The following is a 17,648-nucleotide window of genomic DNA, read 5'->3' as shown; positions in this document are numbered from 1 at the left end:
GCTGGACAGGTGGGTGCCTAACTTCGAAAGAGTTTGCGACGGAAAACTTTCGCTGTGGTTAGCAAATTATGTCGAGACTCAAGAAATCCCCAGCTTCCTCTATCAAGCCAAAATCGAGAGTGTAATTGGATTTTGGAGTAATTTCATGACAGATTGATTACCGATTTATCGATAGTTCTCAGATTCTGACGACACTTAGTTGATAGTATTAAATCAGTAATGAAGGCATGAATCTGAATTTCCATATTTCATCATGAAAAATTATCTGAGATATTCGTTTTGCATAATTCATATTTTTTGTAAAAAGTTTTAAGTATAGAGTATACTAATTGCTATTGCTGCTGTTCTAATCAGGATAAAGTAGCACATTTACTTCAGTCTAAAGCTCATACCTTTCCTATCTCCTGAATGAGGTGCTAATCTATCTACTTATCGGTCAACTATTGACATTTGTACCTTAGTTATCTCAAAACACATAACCTAAGATGCTTATGAAAAGTATACCAACCATATAGGAAGATAGCAAAGGAAAAAAATGGACCCACTACGACGATGAAAATAGCATTATGCAACATTAATAATTATCAGTCTCAAAACGATGTAATATAAAGGCGATGAATGGATAGATTTATATATTATTCGTGAAAAATTGTATTGCATACATAGCTTTGACACTTCACGCGTTCGTAGCGTAGAAGATAGTGTCTAGGATGGGTTGAATACAAATATTAGCTTATATGGGTATACACCGCTCGAATCAATAGGGCTGTAGCTGATTCCTGAATGTGAGGAAAACCCGTAAATCATAATCAATGGAGACGCTGAGTCGGTGAAGCGGTATCCTCCGAACATTGACATTCGCGTGGTGTTGCTGGTAAATTAACGACTTGGCGCCGGTGTCTTTGCCGCTCTCTTTTCGGAGGCAGATAAAGAGCACCCACACTCGTGATTCTAATCTACGCCAGTCTCGCTGGAGCCTTGTGCTCAATACTCTCCTTGAATCGCACCGCCTTCCAGTTCGGACCCAGCGCCCACACTACGTCTCCATGGGAAACAAAATGCTCGTAAAGATGAACGGAGTCCTCAGTGAATATAATGCTCGTCCCAGTTTGATCATGATCTACGGATTTTCCTCAAGTTCAGGAACCACTTTTAACCCTATCGATTCGAGCGGTGTACACCCATACAAAGTAATATTTGTATTCAACCCATGCTAGACACCATCTTCTACGCTACGAACGCGTGAGGCGTCAAAGAATTAGGTATGTAATTATGAGGCGTCGAAGAAGAATGTATGCAATAGAATCTTTCATGAATAATTTATAAATCTATCCATTTTCGCCTTATATTACATCGTTTTGAAACTGATAATTATTAAAGTTGCATATTTTCTATATATACTATATTTTCACCGTAGTAGTGGGTTCCTCTTCTTCCGTTGTTGTCATCCCAAATGGTCGTTATGTTTCACTTCTCCTAACCTTAATTTACCTTTGCCAAATTTCCGTGCCAGCTTCTTTGTTATGGATTCGAGTAGTATGGAGTGGATTTAGCAAATATTCCTATTAATGCAAGTCTTGACTCCATCTTACATGTAATGATTTAAGATTTTTCCTCCAATTCAGAAAGTGAATTTGAAATTTTTTGCTTATGAGCCAATATCAAATTCATTATTCGGGCGATACGAAGTCAACTGAGCCGATGTTCCTATCCAGTCATTGCTATACACATTCGCTTGACAGTGATGGTTGAAATTGAAATGATCATGAATAAGTACAATAATCATCTATTCATTTCATATGTATTTCGTCATTTCGAAATCAAGGAGTAAATACTCTCATATACCGATATTTATATTGCAATAGCACGTTCATTTTCTTCCCTTTTTATATGATCAGCTCTTACTAGTTTAAAAAATGCGTTATTACCTTGAGACATTCATAGTATGTAGAGAAGAGCCTTGTCAGCAATGGCCTGTTTCTCAAATGTAGTAATTTTCACTCGGGAAAATACCATGTCAAAATTTGCAAAATTGAGGCTAAGGCAAATGTTGATTAGACTGTATTCAATGAACCCTGAAATCTTTAAAGATGTTGAAATAAAGTTTAAATGAATAATGATTGGTTGGGTGAGAACGGTGGTGGATACACATGGGGGCACGTCCCCTTGCGGGGCTGTCTCCATTGCCGAACAATGCAGAACCGCAATTGTAACTTTTTAATTTCGTAAGATGGCATTATCTTGTACAGGTATGTGTATAATCAGTTCAAGTAAAATTTTCTTAAACTTTGCATGTGACTAGGTTCATTGTTAATAATTAAATTTTATTATAATAAATTTATTACGACAAAAGTATTGGTAGCCCAAGATATCTTTTGCGGCCTCCCATGATTTTTTTCTGTTTCCACCGCTGACGTGAGTGAGAATATCGCGTTTTCTTAGGTAACGCGTCCGCTTTGGATGAGCTGCAGAAGAAAACAAGCATGCTATAGCTTGATATTTAAGGAGACGCTTTTATCACGATACACCTTTCGGCGTCGTCTCGAAGATTACCATTGCTAAGATTCGCGTCGACCCGACCCACGAAGAATGTTGCTATCTCCCCTCTCTCTCTCTCTCCCCAGTTTAACTGCCGCCACACCTCGCCACGCCACCACCACGCCCCCTCCCAACTCGCCACTCCCCCAGGTGCGCCCCCCACCCCTCACTCCCTCCCTTCGCCCCGCCCACACTACACTAATCCCCCACCCCCTTTATATCTCAGGTCACTCCGCTTTCTTATCACGTTTCATTTGTTTCGGGGTCTTCCCTCGGCTTCTCATCACGTCCTTTTATTGCCCTAGCCCTTCTCTCCCCTCTCCTTCCTTCCCATCCCCCTTGTCTTCCTGCCCACCTCTGCTCTAAGGATGTTGGTTTCAGTAACGACATACATGATTTTCATTCACGTGAAAACAATCATAATTTGATCTTTCAATTTAGACTGGCCGTCAAAAAAAATACCAATTTCGACTTTGATTCATTTGGCAATACTTTTCTTAGAGTAAGAGAAGAGTTTATTAATCCTATAAAATCTGTGAAGTTTTTACAAAAAACTGATGGTATACTGGTTTCAGCGTAAAACTCAAAATTAAAGTATAACTTATACATACCTACTTACCTTGCTAAATAAATAGTTTTCAAGTGCAATAAAGTCAAGAGTTATGAATAATAACAATGAGGTATGATAATCAACATGTCATTTTAATTTACACTAATCATGATAAATACCTCACCAAGGCATAGATAGAAATTCTCAAATATTGAATTCTTGCCCCCTAATATCAGTTTCCTTTTCCGATGAAACTTTAATAAATTTAGGACCATGTTTAACCCTTTTAGGTATGAGTATGTAAAAGAATTGAGAATTGACTATTTGATGAGAGCATCGTTGTAATTGCCAATGGAACTTAAGTACTCTGAACTAGTTGCGTTATTTTATTAAGGGGTTTCCCTCAAATAATGAAAGATTGTGTTGCATGAAGGTAATGTTAAATTCGTCGTATAAAAACAAATCCGACAAATTATTTTTTTTTCAAATGTAGTCATATATAATTAAACGAAATAGATACATAACCCTTTGAAAAAATTGTATAAAAATGTTTAAAATTTTTATACATTCTTATACATTGCCATGGTAATGTATATGAATGTATAAAAATTTGAAACAGGTAGGTAAGGTTCACTAAAATATAAAACAGGAATGAAACAATTTTATTCCATTGAGGCATTGTCACCCAACAGTGTCATCTGCCATTTTGCAATGAAACCAATTTTTCATGTTTTAGCGAATATTACAGTGGGCATTCTTAATTTTTCGATATCTCAAATTAGCCCAGAATTGGTTTTTCAAATATTTTTCTCTATTTGCAGCAGCTTCTAAGCATTTTAAATTGCTAATTTTCCAGAAATTATGTAGGTGGAGGGCATTAGGATCATTTGAATCAAAGATTGTATGAAAAAACGGGTATATGAGTGAGTCACTTTAGTAAAATATTCATTTTGTAAAAATCTCTCATTCATGTCAGGGAATACTCGAGCCTCTCGGATCATATTCTCAGAGCATGGGGAAGAAAGAACGCTTAATTTCTTCTACGCATGTGGTAAATATGAAAATCTGATGTCTCCCCACCTGCCCTTCTCGTTTCCATGAGAGTGGTGGGCTGCTTATTGACTGATTCCTCCAAAAGGATCTTTTAAATTGTACTTCCGAGCTTATTTTAAGGTAAAATTTAATCTAATAAATTCACGTTGAGGAAGGTATGTCAGAATATGCTTTGAAACTCACATAGTCGAGGGGTCTTGCTTGTGCTCCGTCCAAAAGTACTCTAAAAAAATTTCTTCTTCCCCAAAATATAAGTCATGTTATATAGCTTCTCGGGAATCACAGTGGGTAGTGCTTTCAATTTCATCGGAACGTTTCAAAGTTTTTCAATTTCAACATTTCCAAAGATCTCCTCCTCGTTAAAGGTATGAGCGAGAGAATCGAGGAACAGAAGGTTTTGATGGATAAATGGGCTGATTTAGCTAGAATGCCAACTAGTAAGTGAGTCTAGTAGACTACACTATCTCCTAAAACTCTCTAAATTTGTTTTTCAAAAGAAGCAGTTATGTAATTTTATTTCTCGGGATTCAAAACGGGTGATGTTTTCTATTTAATTAGACGTTTCGAAAGGTGTGTTTAATGCCTGCATTTGTTGGACATGGCCAAAAAATAATTCAGCAGCAGCGTGAACGTCAACCTATTTTGTTGCAGTGTTGGTAATGAAACGATCCGTTTGAGTCTCGCAGTTTTAGCTTATACTTTCCTAGTTTCTCAGAATTTGAGTTGTCTGACAATGCAAAGATAACACGGCTAAAATATTTTTAAAAAATCGAAGCATCGATTCAGAAATAGAGAATATCACCCGTTGGGAAGCCCGTGAAACTTCTTTACTTTTTTTATTATCCGGGAAAATTCCAAATATTTTATAGAATAAGAAGAGCCCTGTTGCGCGTTCTAGCGTGAAGCAAGTTGCGGTTTGTCTGGCGCGAAGGGGTCAGACGTTGACGTGAGTCGGGATCGCAAGACGTAAAGCCGTCTCTTTTTTGTTGTTCCCCTGATAAATGCCCGAGACCTCTTCATCTCTGGGATGCCCCCGCGGGACGTGCCCGGGAATCTCCAAGTGGACGGAGGGCGGGAGACAGCCTGCTCTTCAAGTCTACTCGCTGTTGGATACCCTCCCTCATTTACCTATCACCATACAATACAGTAACCGTCATATCTACGTGCAGACATGGTGATATTCTTATGGTGTAATGAACACCTAATGTTTTCTTGATAAAACTTTCGCGGCTCATGGTGATTAAAGCGAGACATACGGGTGTATGCCTTGCTTTAATCACGTATTTTTTATTTAGGCAAAAATACGTTTATGTATACTAGCAGTAATCAACATTTTAGTAGGACAGGATGTGACTATGATTTTGTTTAGACATTTTATCCCACAAAAGGTTATTGTGAATGATTTGAATCTTTTCTAAAATTCCAGTAGGATACTCCTCTGATAAAGTCGTCTCGGGAAATTAGCCTGGTCAGAAGGACATGACTGCCAACGTTTCGACGGCGTTCTCTGAGAATCGCCCTGATGACGATGGCAGAGAAGGCCGTCGAAACGTTGGCAGCAATGTCCTTCCTGACCCGGCCGATTTCCCGAGAAGACTTCATCAGCAAGGTTCGCCGGGAAAGCACCAAATCCTTCATGATACTCCTCCTTTATCAGAGTATGGTTTAGGTGGAGAGAGTCGACCACGCCTTAACGTCCTATCTGAAGGACGAAGTGCTCTACTTAAAGGGCCCTCCTCAAGGCATTCAAGCAGAGATCGGGCAGCCTCTGAAAAATCTCTGCCACCCTATCCGTACTATCATCCTACGAATAATTTTAACAGCTCCATTATTTTTTTATCAAAACCCTGTATAATATCTCTTTATAACCTGAGAATTTTCATTACTTATTTGATTGCAATTATCAGGGCCTTTGCTGTTCTTAAATTTGTACCCTTGATGGTTTGCTATTGTGCTGGTTTCAATGAATTATTGGTGAACTTAATAATGTGCCTATTTTTTCAAATAAAATATCTCCTATGGGCCACAACCTACAAATAATAAACGAACCTTATTCATTCACCGTTGAAGTAACCTAAAACTACTTGGAGAGTTAATTATGCAGTTGCAGTCGGCTTTGCAATGCCATGTGTTGCAAGGCTCGGTTCTGAAATAGACTGTCTTTTAAATTACTTGGAGAAGTTGAATTATTGGTACTATTTGTTGGCATAGCCTTCTATATTGGACTTGAATCAGTCCATTATGCATCTCCGCGTCGTTCGCAATGGGAAGGATAATGTTTTTATGATACAGACAAGCTGGGAGGTGAAGGTAACGGCCATGAATTTGTATTCAGAAGATTTCATCTCGAATGAAAACAGTGAAGATGCGCTTTTTATTGTATTCCTTAAATCCTGTTGCTCAGCGGAGAGATTCGCATATTTTTCCGCGGTAATCTCACACCCTCGGAAGCACCTGCCAAGTTTTTGATGGGATGCAGAATTGGCCTCGGGGAATTCTTTCCCCGCGAAGGATGGGCTCCCCTCATCATTGTGTTTACGATGAGGACATGCGCATTTTCATTCAAATGTAGATTCTTCCTCTTACCTATTTAAAGGAGTAGGTTCGACTCGGAACAAATACTTTTCACTATTGATATTTGAAAAATAGGTTTTACCATCAATGGCACTTCCATGGGGGAAAAATATAGAATATAGTTTCGCGGAACGTGGATAATTAAATCATTATATTTATAAGTAAACTGATTTCTCAGCTATTTCAACCAACCATATTGCGTCATTTTTTTATTTATTTCCACGCCTCTGAAAACAGCTCTATTCGTCCTTCACATCGGAGTTTTTGATAACATTTAACAATCAAATGTGTGCAAACATCCATACCCTTGATACAGACAAGCGGGGAGGTGAAGGTAACGGCCATGAATTTGTATTCGGAAGATTTCATCTCGAATGAAAACAGTGAAGATGCGCTTTTTATTGTACTCACGGGTAAATCACCCGTGTGGGACTCGAACCCGCGACCTTTGGTTTGGCAGGGGAGGACTTTACCCCGCCGCCACTGCGCCGTAGCAGGTATTATCATGTAATTAGAGTAATTTGATGTCAAATTCATCATTCATTTGCTATTAACTGAAAAAAAAGTTGAGTGAAGTGCCTGTATTTTATTTTTATAATGATTATTTTGGTACATTAATTCATTCATCAATTTTTGTCGAAATTCATTTGCTAAATAGTATAAATGAAAAATTTTCCCTTTATTTGGCAGCTACTTCTTTTATAGTCTATGCAATAATTTAGAAATTCATGTGCATTTTCCAGAAAATACAGGAAGGAAAATCTATTTTTTCTTAAAGCCACTTGATGGAACACAATTAGGTAGTACATTAGGGCTATAATGATCAGCCCGTTTTGTTATATAATGCTTATGGTATAATAATATGATGTGAATTTATATTATTATGGTTCAATTAACACCACATCATTTTTAGGAAAAATTGTGCTTACATATACTAGAAGTAATCAACATTTTAGTTGGTCAGCACTGGGCCAGGATTTTGTTTAGACAGAATATGCCATGAGAGCCTTTGTTTTTCGATTGCTTTTTCCAGAATATATCGGACGGAAAGCCTTTTTTATTGCGGCAGTCAGTCTATAAAGTATAAGTAGAAGAGAATTTTTCGTACAAGATTCTTTAAGAACATACGCACATCGTCCAAGAATGGGCTGGTCTGGATTTTTGCTCGTCTCCCCTTCTACTCACCATCTTCCCGATACACAAACTATACGAACCGCCCTTCCTAGCGATCGCATCTGCATCTTCCATCCTCGCTTTGGGGCTCCGCTAAAGTCTCCCTCTGGGGATATTTGTGGTCTTCCCGACCGAGAAGGGAATCATTTCAAAGTCTCGAGAAATTTTTTTGAAAAATGTACCAATTCCGCCGCCTCGTCCTCTTCACGCAAGAACATAAGCCCTTAGTCTTCGGTGGCCTATCGAAGGGGGATGGAGGGCAGTGAATTATGGTTCGTTCACATTTTTTTTTCGTGCGCGCCGAGAGAGGGAAAGGGGATATATGTCATATTTCCGTCTCATTCTTACCTCCCACGATCCTATCCCCTCCCTATGCTATCCTTGCTCACAATTCGTCAAACTCCAATAGATCTTTACCATCCCTCCCCTATATCCTTGTCCTTCCATAACCCCCCTGCGACCCTGGAAGGGTGACTCTCGCGGAGCCCTTGCAAGCATCCCCCAAGGCCAAGCCGGCCAATATCCTTGCCTCCTCCCTCCCCTCCCGCATCTGGACACGGGGTCCATTCCGTTCACTTATCTCCAGATTCGCATTTGTCTTCCGTCTTCTCTCGTGCCCCTCCTCTCCTTTCGTTTTCCCTTGCCATAAGCTAGGCGCTTCTCTTCCCATGGTTTTACGAATATTCCCTTCCCCCCACCAAACCCCCTCACTTATGATTTATAGTCCTGTAAGAAGCCTTTCCCCCCTCTCTCTCTCTTTCTTATAGTGAGCGACTTACGTCCCCTACTACCCTTCTTCGCTGTTTTTTTTTCCTACTACTGCTACGCGCAATGAATGGTTACTTAGCTCGATGGGTAATGCATAGAGCCAAATGAAAAAAAAGCGATTTGGACAATTGGCAGCAAAATTTCTCTGTTCATGATGACAGTGATGTTTTTTTTGGTAAAACCGCGTCATAATTTAAAAATATATGAAAAATAGTTTCGTATCCGCTGCTCTCTCTCTCTCCGGTTAATCCCTGACCTCCCATCTGAGGAGGTCTCCAGGTCACCCTGTGGTACTCTTCAGCAGAGGAAGTGAAAGTGTAGATGCTCTCATTTTTAAACTTCGACACAGAGTTATCCAAAAGAACATCGCTGGAGGAGCAATATCGGCTTCTGGGCCGGCGATCAAGGTTGAAAAAGCAAAATACGAGGTAACGTGATGCTTGTTTTCATGTTGCTATTTATTTTGATTGGAAAATAAATACCAATAAATACCATCCTCAGAAAGAAAAAGTACCCAGTTAATAGTTCAATTTGCCTATAAGTATTTCATTTGCAAACTTTTTAATTTCTCTCAATAAAATTAAGTCAAGGTGGCCTCAGCTTTCGGTTACTGTGCAGCCACTGTGAGCACTTTTGTTTATATTTAATTCTCTTAGGGCTGATATCCTCCTGATTATTGGCCGGAGTCTTGGACTGCCTTGAATCTGTCTTCTCTTATTTGGCGGTTTCCGCACACGTAGGGAATGTAACAGTTAGGCTTGTATGCATAAAGTATATTCATTGAAGCCATAATGTATTAGTTATGAGAATTATTTTTAGCAAATATATTGTTTCTTTTTTGTCAATGATCCGATAAATTAATTTTTATTGCCATGGATATGTAGCCTAAAACCTGCAGAGGATTTTGATTGTCTGGACAGTGAACTCATCTGAGCGCTTATTCTTTCCTTATTCTGCTTAAGTACCATTTTTTTACGAAAATATCCCTCCGCACCTTATGCAATGCATACCCAACTGTAAAAATCCTTCTTTTTTAAACTTTGGATATGACATTATTTACCTCTAAGTCGTTCCAAATTTTACAAATTCGTAAGTTAAACACACAGGGGACTCAAGATTCATATTCCAGTCGACGAATGAAGTGCTGAACATGAGATGCTCTCAACATGGGATCCAAGTAAGGGTCAGGGTAACTTTAAAAATATTTCTGGAATTTAAACCCGGGCCCACAGGACAAGAATCCAACACACTAATCAATCTCCTCATCGTATTTCCTCGAAAACAACAAACAGTACGGTTTTTTCTGGGTTGCCAGTATGATTTTGCAATTGACTCTATCATAAGAGTAGGTATGCAAATGTGGCATCTGCGAAAAAAAATTGCTTCCATAGTCAGTGAAAACATGCAAAAATTCATTAAAGGATACTTACAAATCTTGATGTCGGCACCTACATAGACACCATGAAAGTGCAGCCACTATATTCAACGTAATTGAATTTTAATTTAGCCGTAGCGACCACTGTATTTAATATGACCATGCCATTCAGTTTAATGATACCAAAATCCTCTGCAAGGCAAATGGATATTGGGATCGACTTACCAAAGAAGCGATTGAAATAAAACTCGCGAAGAATAAAATGAATAGAGAGGCGGGTTTCAACCTGAGAAAACCATGGAATCCCACCATCAAACGAATGGGTAAGCTAAAAGAAAGGAGGACACCAAAATCGGACCAATCAGAGAAGACTTGACTGTGCATATAAGCCCAGCACTAACCAGGTCCATCATTCGCCTTTATGACGATGGCAGAGAGGGCCGTCGAAACGTTGGCAGCAATGTCCATTCTGACCCGGCTGATTTCCCGAGAAGACTTCATCAGACCTTTTTGAAAGTTTTGTTGTAATATGTTATATCCGTCCGTCCTTCTCATTCTGTGCTGCTATAGCCCCCTTTCCCTAGATGTGTCACTGAACAAGAGTGTCAGGATGGGGAAGTGGTCATTGTGGCCTTTGGACTCTTCCGAATGGGCTATGGTGAGGGACGAGCTGGAGGGCGCACACTAAGTACACACTCGGATCGGCCGGGGAAAGAGTGGGAGTAAGAGGCATAAAAGGGTCCATCACCGGCGCAGAAGGGCAAAATAAATACCTTCAAGGGGTCATCCGGAGGAGGGAGGGTGGTCGGTTTGTTCAATCGGCGCTCTTTGCCATCGAATTTCGCTGGCCAAAATCAATCGATCGATTCGCCGCCGGATCGAGAAAAGTTTCTCAGCTCCTCATACATTTCACATCTCTACTGATGAACTGTTTTTCAACACTTTTAAAATTAGAGTGATTAAAATGGAAGAATATTCTTCTTGTTTTATTCAGCTATACAGTAGTAGATTTTCCGCCAGTGCATGCCGTCGCATCATAACACCAGCTGACGGAGTTCTTGAGGCTCTCTCAATCTCAACCTAGATATAATGATAAGTAAAAATAAAAGTAAAAGGTAATAAAAGACTTGGTGGATATCCTTTAGAGTAGGAGCTAAAGGAATGATAACTTATATTTTTCCACATGGTGAATAATATTTTATAGTACTATTTATAATTAAGAAAAATAATAAATAACCGTGTAAAAATTGCAGTTTTTTATTCTTTCAACTCCTACTAAAAGTGAAAAACTTTGTAATTTCATGAGTCCATATGGGATTACAAAATTGTTTACTCTTCATTATGTTAAGTCGATTTCATGAGTTCATGCCCGCGACAACGGATTAACTCAACCTGGATGTCATTATTAAACTTGTTTTTGTCTGAATTGTTCAATCTAATTAATTGATATGATTATATCTAAGACGCAGTGGACGTTTTCCTGGTGAACCTTTGGATTCTTTTAAACCAGCCAGTTTACAGTTAAAATTGAATTTTTGTGCATAATTATGCGTTGTTAGTGCAATGTTCGGATAGTATGGCGTTGATTAGTTAGTCAGCGAAGGGGCTTCAGGCTCTAGTGGATGCGTTATACGAGCGTTATGAGGAGTATGGGATGAGGATTAATCACAAGAAGACCGAGGTTATGCGGTTTTGTAAAGCATCACGAGCGAGGAATGTGAGACTTAAGATAAAGGTGGGTGGTGAAAAAATAGAGCAGGTGAGGTGGTTCAACTATTTAGGCAGAGCGTTAAAGCGAAACGGATACAGAAGTAAGGACATCAGATAGAGAATTGCATTAGTAAAGGAGGCGTTCATGTACAGGAAGGAGCTTCTTAGAGGTTCGCTTTGTAAGAATAAAATGTTAGTAAAGAGTCTGATCTCTAGTGTGGCACTTAACGGTGCAGAAACGTGGACACTTAGGAAGGAGGACGAGAAAAGACTAGAGGCATTCGAGATGTGGGTGTGGCGAAGAATGGAGAAGGTGAAGTGGACAGAGAGGAGGAGGAATGATAAAGTGCTGGACATGATGGGTGAGGAGAGACAGCTTTTAGATGAGATACGGTGGATACAGAAGATATGTATGGAGTGAGTACTTAGCGGGGAGGGGATGTTGAAAACAGTGTTAAAGGGTAGAATGCTAGGGGAACGAGGGAGAGGAAGGAAAAGAATAGGATTTTTAGATAGAATGAAAGGGAGTAGGTCTTATTGTGAAATGAGGAGGGAAGTGGTTGATGGGGAGGGAGGATCCAAGAATTCGTCTCGAGTATTCCATGGAAATCTACCTTAATCGGTAGAATATTTTAATAACAATAGTGTAATGTTGTGCTTGTAAAGTCAATAAACCTGAAAAAATACGTTAATATTAATAACTTGTTTTCCCGTAGTAAATTTTTCCCCCAATAATAGGGAAAATATTCGTCTCAGATACAGTCTGAAAAGGTTTTGTGGTTTAGGGATGGATTGTAAGATTGAAGTTCGGCCGAATCCACGCAGGGAAAGAAAATGAAGTAAAAGGCGTAAAGGGCACATCAGTCGCGTGGAAGAGTAAAATAAATACACTCCTGGAGCCACCACGGATAGGAAGAGGGAAAGGTAACAGAATGGGCGGCTCAGGAAATATATTGGCGTGAATTCGGAAGAGGTCGACCCCCGTGTTTGTGTCCGGCCAGTTCTTGTGTTTGCGCGGGCGGTCGCCGGGTTTGTTGGCGGGTGGGATATTGGCCTGCGGGGTCAATAGCTTGAGGAGTTCCGTCTGGACACATTGCCCCTTCCCATTCTCTTCCTTCCACCCCATAGACCCCTTCTCCTCGCTCTTATTTGCCCGATCCCGGATCAGGGCCATCCATCTAATGCACCACGTCCCCACTTCTTCATTTGGCTCATGAGTCACGATCGTTTCCGCAATCTCCCGCTGGCGAGTGACGTTAAGTTTTACGCCGCTAAGGTAGCATCCCGGTATAGAACACGTGAGCGTATCCAAATTTCATAAGAAGAATCGCTCTTCCTTGCGTATCGCTATTTTGAGACACCTGTAATTAAGATGTCGTATCACTCCCGCTCAGATTTTTCGCGACGTCAAATTTGATAATTTCAACTCAATATGTTCATCGTCAAGGTATTCATTTTTTAGATACAAGCAAATTTACATTGGTCTATATAAAGGTATAATGATGAGGGTATACTTTCCGCACCATACACTGTACAAGGGTCTATATTAGGGTGTAATGATAAGGGTCTAATGTGTGCAACCTGAAAATTTTCAAATGACAGTGCATATCCCGTTCCGGGTCCGACAGCAATGATACATTAACAGAGATACTTTAACATTTAACTGTTATTAGATTTAACTGTTATTGAACGGAAAAGTATGGGAATTCCCTTTTTCCCCAAAGCAGTAAATGCTGGGCGGAATTTCGTTTGAACATTTCGTTATTATCCTCTACTGCCTAATAGACTATTAAAAATTAAAAATACGGCCATTTGAGCATCCTATTAAACGTGAGAAACGGGATTGGTTCTCCCGACTGACGAGTGAAAGTCACTGGGTTTTTATTTCAGTACTTCTTGAGAATAATGAAGAGTGCGGCCAAATGATTTTTTAATGGAATAGCACCTTATGCATTAATTGCGACTCTATAAAATGGCATGTGTCTCCATCTAGTGCATGGCTTCTCCTCAAATCAACTACTCTTTTGTTTTCGATCAATATTATTTTGAGGGCAACGGAAACTTTTGAGATCTAAATTCCACCATCATTGGGCATTGAGACAAAGCAGGAAAAATTTTCTTCGCCCAGGCTTATGGTTTGTAAACCTAATTATTTAAGTTCTTATCATCAATGATTATTACCAAAGCGGGCTTAGATACAGTGATTTCCTCTTCATAGGAGTTTTTCTCCAAATTTCGCCTTAATTGTCGCCAAGTTTAAACTTAACGGCTCAGAGGTGATTTTATATGGGCACTGGGCAGGTCTAATTTTATCCGACCAGTGGTTATTATTATCGTATTTTGGAAAATTTTTGGACGTGAGTACACAAATTTCATCGCATAGGGCAAATTTTTATTTCAAATTAATTAATTTATTATTAGGGCAAATATTTTTTTTCGACCCACCCTGGTGTGCAGTATCTGTGTTGGTGACATCAAAGTACTCGTATCTCGAGCTCATAATGCTCGATTGCGGAAGCGAGTTGAGTGGCCACGTGGCCTATGCTCCAAGTTTGCGTGGGAGCACGGTGGCGTCGGGCGAATGTCGCCATGGGGACAGCGTCCCCTCGTTATCTCTTCCGCCTCCCAGTCCAACCGCCTTAACCCGTTAGCTCTTCGCGAAGACACGCAATGATCCGAAGTCAACCCCCATGGTTCCCCATTCTCCTCATTTCCTGTTCTCGATAGGATATGGGGAATGGGAGGGCTATAATTCCGAACCTTACTTTTCCATTTCGAAGGCAAGCGTCTCATCCCACTCTCATTCCTTTGCGCTAAACCCTTTAGTCCGTACCCAGGACGTTCTTATCGTCGAGGCCTTATCCAAAACAGTTTTTGCTGCGAATATCGATAAGAATCACGACATAACTTGTAGGTTTTCTAAGAGGAGTGGTTCTTTTGCTGCATACCCGAGGGCATAAGGTTGCACACTATTGGAAAGCTGGTGTAGCAAAATTTAATTCATCACAATGTAACAGCATGATTAGGATTAATATTTAAAGTAGCCAAATGTATAAACCAGTAACAATGAATTCGTTATCCGCGCCACAAACTTTAATTGACATGCTTTGATCAAGTTATTCCATATTCAATTTTTAAATTTAGATTTCACACATTTAATTCACAGTCTATCATTCTCATGATGAGGAAAATAATATTTTCATGTAAGTATTCGCTTTGAGATCTGATTTTATCTCTCGCAAACTTCAACTAATATCACCGAGCCTCTTTACAGTGAAGCTTAACGACCCAACTTAGCATAAAAACGGTTATGACCACACTAACTTGCGGTGAAATTAGTTATGGCTTTTTAAAAAATTGTGGAAAACGAAAGCAAGTTTATCGATCACAATTCGATTTTACGATGTCTATCTTCCTCATCGCTCACTCAGTTCTTCAATCAGAAGATTTTGCATTCGTAGGTGAGAGCAAAACCCACTGCATTAGCCGAGGCATGCTTTCATTGTGACGGAAAGTCTGGTATTCTAGTGGGTAGAGCGTTTACTATCTGTTTGTAGGGTTCTAATTTCAAATCCCTGGTGAAGCCTTACGGAAATGCGAATAACATGTCATCGAAGTTCGTGGGGGACAGGGAACTTAATCTGCTCCCTGAATTTTGGAAATACACACACCTGAGGCTTAGTTTTTGGTGAGATCTACCTCGCTTCTTCTAACCAGCCCACGAATCGAATTAATGATTTAGTGATCTTCAAGCGAGCGAGTGCTGAGACTAATTCATTTTATCCTTACCATCATATTTAGCAGCACTATAGGGTCGCTCAAATTTCTCCCGTATTGTTTTTAATGATGCTGATTGTTGACATGGTATTGGTTCTGTTCATCGTTTCGTCTTATATGGGAGCATCATTTATTTAAGGCGCTTCTCTATCTTTATTTAGAGTGGTTTACGCTGTCCTGTTACTGTATGAAAATTGAGTAAATTCTGTTTCACGTAATCCACTTCATACAATATTCACGCCCTGCTTTAATAAATATTTTCATAACCATATTTGAAACCATTTTGAAAATGGAGTAAAATCTGCTTTACGCAATGAGCAGCATAAATCATTCACGCCCTGCTTTAACAAACATTTCGTTGCGATATTTCACGAAAGCATTCGTGACCAAGAAGTAAATTTTTAGGAGTTATCTGTGCTTTATATACCTTCATAAATCCATCTATAAACTTTAGCAAATGATTTTTCTGAAATCGATGGCGGCAATCGATCGATCCTGTCTGTGATGTACTCGGTCGTACGAAATGTCTAAGACCCCTTTCCCTTGGTACACTATGAGTTAGTTACTCCTGTCCTTCCCTCTTCCCCAGTCTACTCCCCGTCCTTACAGAATCATATCCCTCCTGGAGATCTTTCTCGGAATCATAGCCACAGGCGTGCTCGGAATGGAGAACACCAAAGCCCCCACCTCCTTACCTCTCCCCTCCCCTCACGCCCCTCCTGCAATTGTCTCCCCCTCCCCTTCAGGCCTCTCCCCCCTCCTCCTCGTCTCCTCCATCTCGCTTTAATAACCGAGGAAAGGGAATGAGTGTTTCTTCGGAGATACTTAATTTGTTTTAACGCGGGAGCGCGTTGATAAGCCTTCACACGGCGCTCAAGGCGATCTTCAGCTGACACTTCTTCCGCCGTTCTCGCGCGAGTCCTCGAGGGATAGGAAACTATTTTATGGAATACTTCCGAGAATGCAACACGTTCGTTCCCCTTCTCTTCATCCCTTAAGGGTCGCTCATATTTCCCTCGTATTATTTTTAAGAATGTGTCTGGTTGTTGACCTGGTGTTGGTTCTGTTCATCGCTTCGTTTTTTTGGGGAGCTTCATTTGTTTAAGACGCCTTTTTTTCTTTATTCAGAGTGATTTTTGATAGTTGCGTCCTGTTCCTGAATGAAAATGAAGTAAATTCTGATGTCCGTAATTCAAAGCATAAATTATTCACTCCCTGCTTTATTAAATATTGTTACTTCACAATAGCATTCTTGAGTGAGCGGAAATTTTTTTCGGTATTAGTTACGGTTTAGATACTTTTATATGTTCAGGGAACAGTAGGTACTACTTATTATTGCTAAGTAAGATTTTTGTTTTCTGTTTTAAATCGTTCCTTATCTTTTCACAAACAGTTAATCGTCCATTGATTTACATAAAGTAATATTTTGACTGAAATTTAATGTAACAAACGCTTCTAAATGTCAATGTTCGGCAACTTAGGCGAAAAAGGAACGCTATCGGTTTTTGATGAAAGTGCTTGTCATGATTTCTCAAAAACTCGTTTCCCAAATTTCTCACATGTGAGGTGAATATTCCCTGCCTCTACAGTTTACAACTGTAAGGAAAGATGAGAAGACTCGATGCCACCTCTAACGATGAATAAAATAGAGAGTAATGAATATTTTTCGGGAACCTGCTGCCTTGAGCGATATCCGCGATTGATTTACATTGATATCGCAGATATTTACCGATTGAAATTAATAGGGCCATCTCTGGCCCTATTAATTTCAATCCAGTGAAAGTGAAAGGCCATCTCTGTTTGACGAAGTGCTTGTTATCAAGCCCCAATGATCCCTACCCCGCAACAACGAAGAGCAATATTGCTCGAGAGAGGGAGGTGTATTCACAGCCGCGGAGGAAGGGCGTGGAAGGCAATATATTATTGAGGGTAAGATGATCTCCGGACGCGTTGGCAAACGCCTGCGTCTCCTTATCCCTTTCCTCGGAGACGCTGACGACATTCGCGCGCCCAAGCAGGAGGGGATATCGAAGCTGGAGGAATAAGGGTTGATTCCCTCTCTGTCCGAGTTCTTTTATTACGTCTCCGATAGGAATAACTGCTCGAAGCGCCCCATCGCTCCGAAGAAAA

The 17,648-nt window shown here is 40.0% G+C and overlaps 1 protein-coding gene across 1 annotated transcript in view; it reads left to right on the top strand.

The window, feature by feature from the left end:
* LOC124157750 (protein trachealess-like) overlaps window positions 1–17,648 on the top strand; it is a 712,144-nt gene that overhangs the window by 605,104 nt on the left and 89,392 nt on the right. The window lies entirely within an intron of this gene.

Source organism: Ischnura elegans, chromosome 4 (genome assembly GCF_921293095.1).
Source record: "Ischnura elegans chromosome 4, ioIscEleg1.1, whole genome shotgun sequence".
Taxonomy (NCBI): domain Eukaryota; kingdom Metazoa; phylum Arthropoda; class Insecta; order Odonata; family Coenagrionidae; genus Ischnura; species Ischnura elegans.
The sequence above is the reverse complement of the archived record's forward strand: the minus strand, read 5'-3'. Positions and strand labels throughout refer to the sequence as shown.